The sequence below is a fragment of the Cyprinodon tularosa genome, unplaced genomic scaffold (assembly GCF_016077235.1).
Source record: "Cyprinodon tularosa strain WSP-4 unplaced genomic scaffold, ASM1607723v1 ctg1071, whole genome shotgun sequence".
In the NCBI taxonomy this organism is placed as follows: Eukaryota; Metazoa; Chordata; class Actinopteri; order Cyprinodontiformes; family Cyprinodontidae; genus Cyprinodon; species Cyprinodon tularosa.
The window spans coordinates 90,866-105,000 of record NW_024037862.1 but is presented as its reverse complement, the minus strand read 5'-3'; the positions used below and the strand labels follow the sequence as shown (position 1 = coordinate 105,000).

Below are 14,135 nucleotides of genomic sequence, written 5' to 3'. Positions count from 1 at the left end.
AAAAACAAAATTTTATATATATAATTTTTTATAAAATAAAACATATATATACAAAATATAAATATTTTATATATACAAAATTTAAAAAAAAGTTATTTATATATTATACACATATATATATATATATATATATAGTTTTCCAAATATTTTTAAAAATAATTAAAAAAATATATAAATTTTAAAACTAACATAAATTTTTAAATTTATAATATAACTTTTATAATAAAAATATATTCCCCATATATAAAAAAAAATGATATTTATAATATATACACATATTTTATAAATATATAAAAACACCAAAATTTTTAATTTTTTTAATACCTACCTTAAAACCAAAATTTTATTTAAATATATTAAACATATATATTAAAAATATATTAAAAAAAAAACAAATATTTCACTATATATATATATACACACATATATATATAATTTTATACACATATATACACAAAATATATTTATAATCACATATTTTAAAAACATATATTATAATAATACACATAAATAATATATATTTAAATATATACACAAAATATAATTTTTTATATAAACATATAACACCAAAATATATTTTATATACCCCATATATACACAATATATTTAAAATATAAAACACTTTTAAAAATATATATTTTTAAAATATAAAAATATACACATAAAATATATATATATTTAAAAAAATATATAACATATATATATATATATACCCAAAATATATTATTTAAAAAAAAATATATATATGTTTTATATATATAATAAAAAACTTTTATAATAAATTTAACACATTATTAAATAATTATTTAAAATACACAAAATTTATATACCCCATATATATATAATATTTTATATATATTATTTTATTATATATAAAATACCCATATATTTAATTTTATATTTATATTTCACAAAATATATATACAATTTTAAAAAAAAAACACAATATTTATAAACCTATTATTTACCATAAATTACAATTTATATATATACCATTTATATTTTATATATTATATATAAACAATAAATATATATATTTTATAAAATATATATTATACACATAATATATATATTAAATTATAATATTATATATAAAAATATATATATATATTATATATATACACATAAAATTTTTTAAAATATAAATATTATATAAAATTTTATTTAATAAAATTTTTTCCCTTAAAAAATAAATTTCACACATAAATTATAAAATATATATATACACACATATATATAAATATTTTTACCAACTATATAAAATATTATATATAAATATTATATATATATAAAATATATAACCACCCACTATATATATATTTATACATATATACACAATATATATATATATATATATATTATATATACACACCCTATATAAATAAAAACATATATTTCATAACCCCCAAAATATAATATAAACATATATTCACATAAAATATATATATATACACACACACAAAAAATATATATATACATAAAAATTTCCCCCAATATTTACAACCCTATACACATATATAAATACACATATACCAAAAATTTTATATATATATTTCAAAATGTATATACCCTATGTATATATTATGGGAAATAATTTTATTATATATAATGTTTTATAAAAAAATGTATATATATAATATTAATTTTAAAAAATATATATATATAAAAATATATGTTTTTTTGTATAATATATATATATATAAAATATATATGTATATGTATATATATTTTATTATATAAAAAATATATATATATTTAACACACACTCACACAAACACACAACAAAAATGACGGGAAACCAAAGTTAACCAGTCAATTATTGTTGAACCGGTTTCCATTTTTCATCCTCGTCGCCTTCAAAACTCGAACTCCACTTCTCTCAAAAATAAACCTGTTGTGTAAAAAGCACCTATCTTTCTTTCCTTGTACACAACAACACACCACCTTCTTGTGTCCCCATGTCAGTGCACATGAAGGTACACAAACCCAGAGAGAAGATGCAGAGTAGCTGCTGTGGTCACTGGGTTGGAACAGTGCGGAGCAAAGCAAAGGGGCTGAAAAAGTCCCTAGGTTTCAGTGGTTGATTTGGAGACAGCGGGGCAAGTGAGGTGGCCGTGCATACCACAAACCAGCCATGGGTCAGACGGCAGCCAGAGGGGAATCACACAACACTAAGATAATGAATAGCTCACACTCATTCTGAGAGAATGAGAAGACGGTTGTGACAATGTTCCACTTCCTGAATGCAAAGTGATAGAGGTTGTGTTTACCTACTTAGGCAGCAACCCACCGATTCAACATGCAGTGCATTACAAATCAGTGACGTCCATTACTGAAAGCCCAGCTGTTTTAAACATTAATTTATGCAAGGAAAATATTTACATGTAATTTGCAGGTAGCTGTTTAGCCCTAATTAAAGGGGTTGGCTCAACCCTGCATGCTCCCTATAGATAGAGACTTAGGCCCCGTCCACACGAAGACTGAATTTGACTTAACCACGTAAATGGACCCGCAGGGCAACCATGTATAAATATTAGTGCGCATGCCTAACATTTCGTCGCTTATTTTTGCTTTGGCACCACAGCGCCACTTACAGGCCTGGCATACATTTTGCAGCGTTTTCATGCATTCGTGTGGATGCTCACATTTATTTTACGTCTCCGTCTTTACGGCAAACGTTTCGGAAAATATCAGCGCTTCGTGTTCGTTTTGACTTCGTGTGGACGGGGCCTTACCTTATTTGGTAAAAGCCATGGCCACAATATAGAACAGTTATTGATTTATACGTACATACTACATTTGAATCTTTTCTCCAGGAATAAAAACTCTAGCTTTGCTCATCTAAATTGTGGTTTTCCTCAGGGCTCCATCTTACACTAGGACCACTTCTGTTCCCCTTTACACTGTCTGCTTCCTCTGGGTACTAGTTTTAAAACCAGAATGTGGTTCAAATGTGGTTTATCTTTTTACTGGTCAGTAAATAATGTAGAAATCCATCTCTTTAAAAGGAGATAGTAAGTCTCCTTTTAAAAAGAGAGAAAGAGAGAGTAAGTCTGTAGGGAATATGTTAAATGGTTAAAGAATGAATGGAGCATAACTTCCTTTACTTGAATGGAAACAGAGTGTACCAATGCAAGTGGTTCTTTAGATTCTTTCAGTTCCACTGCTGTTAAGAATCTTAGGGTGTTTTTTAATTATCTGATAAATAATAAAAAAATTAAAAATAATAAATGGGTCAGTGCAGTAGTTCAATCTAGATTCTGCCATCTGAGGCTGATCACTAAAATCATATTCACTTTATGTCTAGACTGGACTACTGCAAGTCTCTCTATCCTGAGGAAAACCGTATTCTGCGTAGTTTGCAGCTGGTCCAGAACGCTGCAACTTGTCCATGATTTTTACTGAAGAGTAGTACTATCTTAACATTTTTTTACTCAAGTAAAAATATTTACCCAAAAAATTACTTAATAAGGCGTAAATAAAAAGTACTCTGTACTTAAATAGCCATATTACTGAGTACTTGCTGGTCTGTAACATCTGATGTAATGCTTAAAATGACAGTTATGGTCAAATTATGTTACTTCAAAAATATTGAAAACTAAATAAATTTTGAAAGTAAAAAGCCCAATGCGGAAATTAGTCCCAAAAGCATTTTTTTTTTACTCAAGTAAATGTAAACAAGTTTCTACCTGCATCTACTGACTAGTAAAAGAAGTAAGCATGCTATGTTTTCCTTCCTGCACTGTCTGTACATTTCAAGATTATTGAGTAAGATTTAAATTTTGTGTCTTTTTTTTAAGTTTTACTGATGATAAAATGTTTTATTTCTTTGGTGTAAACAAGTACTCACCAAGCATTTATAACTAGAGTTTGATTAATTGATTGATTGATTGACATTTGGTACCTTATTGAGGCTAAAGGTTAAACTCCATGGTGTCTAGAAGGATTTGCACAGACCCAGTCCTACTGTGGTCCCAACAAGTCACCTGAATCACAATCCCACCATCAACTTCTGGCCCACCTCTGAACCAGCAAGTTTCTCAACACAACTATTTAAACACAAGCCCACTAAAAACGCTAAAGGTGGGTGAGTGAAAGGCAGCGGTGGAAACGATAGATGACTCGTCTCTCCTATTAAGTGGTTAGAGGGCCACACTCATGCTAATGCTGATCAACAACCACAGCTGCCAGTAATGGGTAGCCAGCCAGCAAGCAGAGCATGATAGTTTTCATATTAGCTTCTTACTACTGGTCAGACCTGCAGCTTAAAGCAGAACTCGGCTTCTGCTTGCATCAATTTTTAATGGCAACTTTAAAACCATCAGACCACTGTTATCATGCTGTACAGACCTAAAATACATCCTTTCAACTTTGTGTCTTTCCTACCATGGCTTAAATAAAGAACATTAGCCAGTGAACCAAAGTATTTCTATGTTAACCAGGTCATTGCTTACCACTTCTGACAACAGAAAAAACACCCAGTTTAATTTGAGGCATAGGTTGGTACGCTAACAGGGCAGCATGTTTTACTTGGATCCTTAGCATCAAGAGCAGCATAGTTATAAGAATAATGACCTACAGCAAATATGAATAACAGGCAGACACCAGCTGCTGGCAGCATTTGGGAGAAATCTAGATTTTCTTTTACTATAGCCTACCTCAGAGAATCCTTCCATACCTTACAGTGGGCATGATGATCTTTTGTTGGGTAATTTCCTTATCCAAAAGGCTCTTTGGCCTATTTACATTGTCAGAAACAACCTGGAGCTAAATTCTTTTGGTGTTTGGGTATTTGGATTTGCACACAATTATTACTAACCTATAAATGAAACTGAAACCAGTACCAACTAACACCAAGTCTTGTATGTAATTTGCAGTAATTTGAGGGATTCCTGACGTCCAGCGTCTTTAATAACCAGCTGGCAGTTGCTGAAAACTTTCTTATTACTGCCATGACCAAGCTGTCTATCTGCAGTTACTTCAACTTTAAAAACAAAGTGAGTCTATCTGTAGACATGTTCTCATCAACATTTTTTTTATTCGCATTTTTAAGTATCCTACTAGAACAGCTTGAGGGAAGATGAAAATTTTTTACCAATTTAGTAAAATTTGCAAAAACGTTTTTAAGCTCAGTATAAGGTGGTTTTCAGTGGTGTCAAAAGTACAAACATTTGTTACTTGAGTAGAAGTATAGATACTGCAGTTTAAAAACATTCTGGGAAAAGTTGAAGTATCAACTTGATCTCTTTACTCAAGTCAAAGTGAAAAAGTATGTGCTCCAAAAACTACTTCAAGTATAAAAGTAACCTTTAAAACAAAAACAGCCAGATGCCACTATATGAATTGAAAGCTACATTTTTAGACTATTTCGAAAAATTCTTTAAGATACAGCCAAGGATGAGGGAGGTCTTGTTGGTCTCCATCTCCCGATACGCTCTCGCCTGTGTCCAACCTTTCAGACATTTAGAATTCTTTTTCTGAATCCGACATTGTAGCATGGAATAGACAATTCACGATTGCAGTTTGAAGAAAACCTGCTTTCTGATTATTTCCTTTAGCTAACCAATGAGTGTTTGCGTTATAGGACTCATCCAATTATTTTCATTTCACTAGATGTGGATGGTGCCAGTGATCTGCATTGGATGACGCACATGACGTGAAATAAATATTTATAAACATTAAACAAAAGCCAAGAGTAACGAGTAATGTTTGTTTTAAAAATGTAAGGAATAGAAAGTACAGGTACTGCAGTGAAAATTAAATGAGTAGAATTCAGAAGTAGGAAAAAAAAAAAGTTGTGGAATAAATTATAGATACCTAAAAAGTGTACTTAAGTACAGTAACAAAGTATTTGTACTTTGTAAATTGACACCTCTGGTGGTTTTTGACTTTTATTGGGGAAAAAAGCATATATTCACCTCACATGATCTCTAAAACAGCATGTAACACCACTAGCAAACATGAAAGTAAGTGATAAAGTGTGAACAACATGTCTGAATGCCACTTTTTCATTGACACCTCGGACAATTGTTGATGTGTAGTCAGCGCTAGCTCGCTACCAATGTATCCTGTTTATTACAGACAGGCACAACTTAAACATATGATGACATTACACTTTTTATCGCTCTGTTAACTCACTCAAATGGATGGAAACATCTAATTTGCATTTTGTTTTTGTTTGTGTCTAGTAATATTCAGGGCCTTTCGTTGAATTGAACAAAATTTCTTTTATGAAAATTTTTTCTATTGCCGTATTTTTAACGTGCAATAAAAAGTCATCATAAGCAGTTCCGAGGTGCTCTGTCTCAAGTAGACCGGATGCAACTAACTGATTGGTTACATCCAGAGATGGCAAAAGTACTCACTTTCCGTACTTGAGTAAAAGTACAGATACTTGTGTTAAAAAATACTCTGGTAAAAGTGGAAGTACTGATTAAACTTCTTTACTCAAGTAAAAGCAACAAAGTACAGGCTTGTAAATTTACTTAAAGTATAAAAGTAAAAGAAGAAACCACTTTTTTCATGCCGTTGCCTACATTTTAAATGGATGTCTGCCAATAGGACTAGATCTCAGTTGTGTTCATTTTTAATCATCTCGTCGTCCATACTACTATGCTAACGCCACCGCCACCAAGCTGCAATGATTTGCCGCGAATGAATACCGCCGAATCTGTCGATTCATCTTGTAGTGGTGCGTCAAATGCAACGTAGATTCCCATCCAATTAGATTGAATTTGGTATTGATGGCGTAAAAAAAATAATAACGGTAACTACCTTAAAATGATTAAAAACTAAAGTAATGGGCCAATTTTTTAAAATGTGAGTAGAAGAAAGTACAGATATTTGTGTAAAATGTAAGGAGTAGAAGTAAAAAGTCACCATAAAAATAAGTAGTAAAGTAAAGTAAAAATATCTGAAAAAATCTACTTGAGTACAGTAACGAAGTATTTGTCCTTCGTTACTTCCCATCTCTGGTTACATCAGTTGTGAGTAATCTTAAAAATGACTGCAACAGTCACATTTTTTTAGTAGTATTCAACATTGAATTTGGATAAACCCCCAGTTATATTTAAAAATTTAAACAGTTTGTGTCTATTCTTTGCACCTGAACAGCTTTACATTTTTCCAAGATTCCTAATTTAAATTAGCTGAAAGACTGTTCGTAGCCAAGTGGTGTAGTGTGCATAAATTCAATGAGGGTGCATCTTTAACTGAGGAGCCTTTTGGTTTAGTTTCAGAGGCACAAGGTTAAATGGCTTAGGAAATATCTGGAAATTATCAGAAACTAAAATGCTTTTCATGCAACCAAAATCTATTAATGTCCTTTAGAGACCATGAAGAACTATTAATCACAACCACTTTGACACTTCATATGAATACTTGTGCAAAAACTGACAATATTAAATATTTACTACAACTAAAAACACAGGACACACAAAAAATACAGAAACCCACTGCATTTCAATACGAATAGTGACTCATTCACACGTTTCAATGAAATACTGAAGAACTGAAAAACCTGAGATCTAGCTTTTAAAAAAAACGATAAAGAACATGAATGTTGACAGCAAAACATACGAATCTTTGAAAAGAGATCCAACCAACACCTAAAAAAGAAAATCCCTAACTACCTCTAACAACTAGAAAGAGACAACGTAATAACCGGTCAGTTTATTTTAGATCATATCCAGGGGAGGACATTCCATGCTTATATGGACTCCCAAAAATTCACAAGGAAGGAACACCACTCAGACCCATTATCAGCAGCATTAACTCAGTAACATACAACATTGCTAAACAGCTTACTGATATTTTAGCCCCCCTGTTTGGAAACACACAACATCACATAGAAAACTCCAAAGACTGCCAACAAAGTCAAACATTTAAAGATGGCACCAGGAAAAACCCACATATCTTTTGATGTTATTTCTTTTTTTTACATGCATGCATCAGAGGCTGTGGAAACAGTCAGAATACGTCTTCAGCAAGGCAGTGACATAAACAACACAACTAATTTCACTCTGGACCAGATATGCACCTAATGGGCCTTTGTCTTTCCACAAACCTATTTCAAGTTCAGAGATAATTTTTAAAGACAGAAGCATGTTTGTGCCATGGGATCTACCCCGTCACCAACACTAGCAAATCATTACATGGAAGAAATTGTTCTTCTATTGTTCTAAGATTTTAATAAATAAGTCACAGCCTGGCAGGGTTAGGTTTAAAGTATTTTTTTTATTTACTAATGTAGCTTTTCTACTGTAATTGTAAACAGAGTTGCAACTCTTTGCAAAGAGAGCAAGATTAGGTTTTTATTATTTTGTTACTAAAGCTATTTCTTGTCCCCTATTAGAAGAAAACTTCATAACTGCTAAGCTGTATCACTGATCTCTGAAGACACACACAGAAAGAGATGGGTGGAAGTGAGGGGCTCAGTCCAGTCCTCAGCAGCAGTTTCAGAATTTAGACCTCTGGGTAAAATCTGTTTTTGAATGGTCTCAACTTAGACTGAACGATTCTACACATTATTTTAAACAACTGCTTTTGATTTTAAAAATGGTCCCCCTATTTAAAAAATAAAAAGCAGATTTTTACCTTCCAAAAAGATTCCAAAAAAAAAAAACAAAAACAAAAAAAACTTGTGAACCCAGTTGTGTCTAGTTTCGTCTCTTCAGCTAAACATATAATTTCAACATCCGATTGAAAATAATTGAAAAGATGGTTTTTGACATGGACTAAACAGTTGATTAAGCAACTCCTCCTATTCTGATCAGTTAATACAAGAACCAAGGCTTTGCACTTTGTACCATAGTTCTAAGATTTTCAATTTTAAAGAAATTCTTTTCCAAATTTGTGAGTTTCATTAGTATTTTCATCGCAAGACATTTAAATAAAACTGTATGTCTAATTACAAAAGTTTCTCTTGCTTTCCAGCGTAAGAGCTCCTTTTATTAATACCATCACTAAAGTAATTTTTTTTATAATTTTTTTTTAATTAAACAACTGTGAAAACATGCATTAATTGACTTTAAATCTCTTTAACTGTCCCAAACTGCTTTGACACAAAATCTCAAACAATCTTAACTGTGACAAAGGTCAGCTCCATCCTTCAATGTAGTCTGCTTTCAGCCCGGGTCAACCCCCTTACCTTCCACTTAAAAAAAAAAAAGAGCACTAAGTTTGACGACTTTGTCACCTGCAGCTCAAATGTCTTTCCATTTTAAGTGTTTATAACTGAAAGCACTTCCAGTAAACTGATAAGTGCAAGCACAAATTAAGACTACAACACGCAGGTTCAATGGAAATGACGGAAGTACATTTTTCATTATTAAAACCGCACGGGCCGTGACAGAAACAGGATGCTGTGTGGTTAAAAAGGCAACAGAAAACGTCACAGTCATGCCGCAAAGACACCTGACGCAGCCCACTCAATCTACAAATATACAAATGCATACAGAGAAAAGAAATAATCACAAGACCAAAAAAAGCCTTATTTTTTATCCCCCTTTGTCTTTTTGTCTTTAAGCTAAATAATTTTAAGTCTATAACCAGACATTGGGAAGCACCTTTCACAGCAGAGGCGTTTTTCTGTGCCAGACGATACAAATTAGGGCAATGAGTGTGAACCATGCATCATCTTTTTTTACACCGTAGATGTCACATTTCACCCAGAGCCCTCCATCATTGACGTCAGTCCCAGTCATTATTAGAGTAGTTTGTTTTCTACACCCCCTTCTGTTTTATCGCTTCTTCCACCTTACAGTAACATCAAACAAAGTGAAACACGGTGGGAGAAAGGCTGTACAGATTGAAAAAGATTGCCTTGTAGAAAATATTCTCATGAATGGGACTATTACGCACCTAAAGGAAGAAATTTAGTTAGAAACTTAAAACTGGGGAAAAAAATTTTATATGAAAAAAAAAACCTTTAATAGTTTTTAAACCATTTTAAAAACTATTATTCTAAAATTAGAAGACTCAAATTCATCCATATTAGGATTTTTCTTCATTTTTGCATTTAGTTGACTAAATTCAGATATCTTCATTTTATTAAAACAAACATATTGATAAAATCCTGGGATTGACTGAAGGATCTGGGTGGATGGATGCGTTGGAAAGAGCTGGGCTTGGTATGTCTAATGAGTTATTGTTGCTCTGGAAAGTCTTTGCAGATTATGCTAAATTGGTTTCTAACATCACTTTCTTTCTAGTCATTCAGGCTGAGGTGTGGGTTGCTAGCCTGACCTAGTCCTACTCAATTCTAGTCAGAATATGAGTCTGATACTGCTCCATAGAGCTGTGATTATGGGGCGTGTTTTGAACGGAACAGGAAAAAAAATGCCTCTGCACTCAATTGGATAGACCTACAACCAATAAGAGCAACGGAGTGCGTGACGTATGTTAAGCCAGGCATAGTTGTTGTCAACAAAAATCAAAGCGTGCAGTTGCGCGCCTAGAATAAGAAGATGAGCCGTGATCGCGTTTCTCTTTTCCTCTTTTAAAATTAATTTGCTGTCGATATCTTCTAGAACAGACCTAATAGCAGAATCTACTCACCTAAACTCTCCGGCGGCAGCCATCGTTGTTGTCGCCCATGCGCGCCTCAGTCACGTGGTTGATTACGTTACTGTTGATCATCTGTCCATCATCGTATAAAGCCCGCCCTGACAATTTGATTGGATCGCCAGAGGGTGGGCGATCATACTCGCGCTACTATGGAGCAGAGCCAGACCGAACCGGCGGGACTAAGTTCGGAATGGCACCCAGGCTAGTGGGTTGCTCCCACTATGTTCCTTTAACTAACATTTCATGTACAGCTAAGAGTATTAATAAAATCTAGTTTTAGTCATTCAAAATTAAGCCAATTATTCTCATATTGCTGCAAAACCTCATTATCTGAGATGTACATGATAAATATTGTTTAAATATTTTAATTTACATGAATTATAAAAAAAAACGGGAGATTTGTCTTGGTTTCTAAAGATGCAGAAGTTATAGAAGAAGTACCTTATGTCTTTAAAAAAGGTAATCTTTGTCAAACATGCACCATTTTTTGTACTGTCCGACACAGAAAGGGGAGCATGCATATCCATCAATCCATCCATCAAGGAAAGGTCTGATAAGACCTTACACAAAAATATCTATTTTGCATAAATGCAGATTTTTAATCTTCACCTGGAAGGAAACCGTTAAAACACAATGCAGCTCAGGAGATGTGTGTGAACTTCTGACTGCGGAGGAATTAGGTAAACGTGTAGTGGAAGACTTGCGCGAAATTTTTAAAAGACCCACTCTCTCCACTTAGGAAAAAAAAAAAAAAAAAAGGCACATGCACAACCCTGTACCCGCCCCAGAGAAAAAACGCCTATGCGCATGCGAGAGCATGCATGAGAACATTTCTCCTTGTGCATACGCTTTTTAAAAGTTGCTGTTTGCATAATTCATACAACCTTACTTTCCAAAAGATTTGCAATTTTTCCACTATGTCAGACTCATCAAGTAAAAATGGGGATGAACACGTAAGACGGCCTTACGTAAACACCAGAATCAACATCACCAGAATGATTAACAATTAGGAGGACCACTTTTTTTAATGATCCAACCAGAAAAAAAACAAAACAAAAAAAAACATCCTGCACTATCTATACCTTTAATATTAAATTGGACATCTAGAAGTATAGCTGTCATTAACCTGAAAGTGAAAGAAAATATTGTTTTTACACTTTGATACTGCTTTCAAAAGGTACACTTAAAAAGAGATGACCCAATTCAAAAATTTAAATGTGATTTAAAATACTCCAATATAAATAAATGCCTAGCCAAGGAAATATTTTTAAACATCCAAACCATGTTGCATTTTGATCTTTCCAATTTCACTCTTTCTTGTTAACAACCCAGAATACCCAGGATAAACATTACAGGGGTTGTGAATATATAGGGGTTACTTGACAGCTTAAACCTTTGATCTTCTGGTCTTTTTTAACAGAAGCGTTAAGCCTTCAACTAAAGTACATTTTTACTGCAATTCCTAAAGTAGAGTGGATTTTTTTATGATCCAAATACAAATGCTTCAGTCCAAAAAAAAAAAAAACCGGAACCTTTTTTGAGCCATAGTGAAATTATACACTGCTGTATCCAATTTTAGTCCTCATTAATTTATGGTGCAGCAAATCTACATACAAATAACTGAATGACGTCTGTACAAATGTTATGATTTCACTTTGCTTTAGAATTAAACTATATAAGAGTCTGAAAGCAGCTTCAAAAACAAACCAATAAAATCTTGAACAACTCAATAAGGCTGTGTAATAAAGAGTTGAGTTGGAACTGGTTTAACGCTAAGGATGGGTCACCTGACAGAGCAACTGTCTCCTCGGGTTTCTTGCTCGACAGCCTTAGTTTGGTTCTACATGGTGCAAAGTTAATAAGAGGGATGGCAGGGTAATCCTTAATCAGGTGGTTCCTCACAAGACTGTAGCAGATCAAGAGACAGGAGAAGAAAGTGGGCTAATCGAATAAGACACTGTCAGAAACTGACAGCAGCAAAACTGCGTCAATGAAGTAACCACTTAAAGTGGGACTTTCCTTTGGTAGTTAAAGTGTTTTCTAAAGGCTTACAAGTCTGTTGCAACAACAAAATGAACCTTTTTGGTTTTTACTCTTAAAGGAAATGTTCCACTAGGTTCTTTTTTATGTGTTTAAAATGGCAAACAGTGCAGCCTTTAAGAGGTAACATGTAAATAATGCAAAATACCTTGCTCCAACCCAAAGCATCATTGCATGTCATTGAGATTTTAAAGCCTTATTGTGAGGTTGAAGAGGCACATGCAACACTTTATATCAGAGCTCTGCATATTTAAAAAATACACTTAAAAAAATTAGGGGATAACAAATTTTTTTTTATCTCTGCTTCAGAAAAACACCTCCTCAGACACGCACATATTGACGCATCTAAGGTTGCTGACACAGTATTTGCAGCATTTTCTACCCCAATGCGGCCTTCCCCCATGTTTCGAGCAAAATGACAGTTTCTAAGGGGGAGTAGACCTCACACACCGCAAATTTACAACACCACACTACATGTAGAAGTAGAAAATAAAGTCGTTTTCAACACTCTCAATGCCTCTCAGGGTCATCTAGAAGCTGTTAGTTGTGATGGTATTGATGGGACGAATCATAAGATGTCAACAGTGTTTGTTTTTGTGAACCCTAACCAATAAAAGCTGTTGCTTCTCCGCCATGTTTTTCCATGCTACACTGTCCAGGCAGGTTACAAATTTCTCTTGGCATGAGGTGCTAAAAATTGATGCTGTATTAAGTCACACTGAGGGGTGTAAATGCTAATTCAACCTGGAGAGACTCACAGAGAAAACCTGTAATTAGAAAAGTATTATTCTATAATACTTTTTTTAATACAGGTAACATAATCACAGTCTTCAAAATATTTCTATCAAAGGAGAACCAGCTGAATGTGAGGACTCATTTACACTCTGCAATCCCTCGCACTAAGCATGCATGTAGCGATAGTGGAGAGGAAAACTCCCTTTAAACAGGAAGAAACCTCCAGAAGAACCAGGCTCAGTGTGAGCGGCCATCTGCTGAGGCTGGCTGGGTTTCAAGGAGACAGAAGCAGATAAAGACATAAATGAAATAAGTTCTATGGTCCTCGGGCCCCGGCATAAGACTTCAATGCTGTGAATCAACATACGCTTGGATGAGTAACCTAGAAAGAGATTACTCTTCCCCTTGGGCCGGGACACTGGTGGTGGAAAAAGCCAGAGGAAGAGTGGGATTGAGAGTGAGGGAGGGGGTGGGGTGGAGGTGGGTGAAGGTTTGCTAAATGAAGGGTATCTTAAAAGATGATTGGCTTCAGAGAATGTGTGGTCCTGAAATTGACTGGCTTAAGCTGAATGAGGGACATTGCAGGTGAAACTTATGAGACAATAAAACAGCCCTCAGCCCATCTCATATACTGGACTGACACTAGCTGCACTTAATCCCCGCACTACATGCAATTATTTTCCCTCTAATGGTGTTTAATATCATCTACATGTTTTTTTTCTTGTTTTTTGTTTTTTTCCAGCCATGAATGTGTCCCTTCTAAGCAGGGGGTCTCTCCTAATATACAGTTTGTT

General features: G+C 33.7%; 1 protein-coding gene across 7 annotated transcripts in view; it reads right to left on the bottom strand.

Moving 5' to 3' along the window:
- itpr1b (inositol 1,4,5-trisphosphate receptor, type 1b) overlaps positions 1-14,135 on the bottom strand; it is a 110,796-nt gene that overhangs the window by 8,764 nt on the left and 87,897 nt on the right. The window lies entirely within an intron of this gene.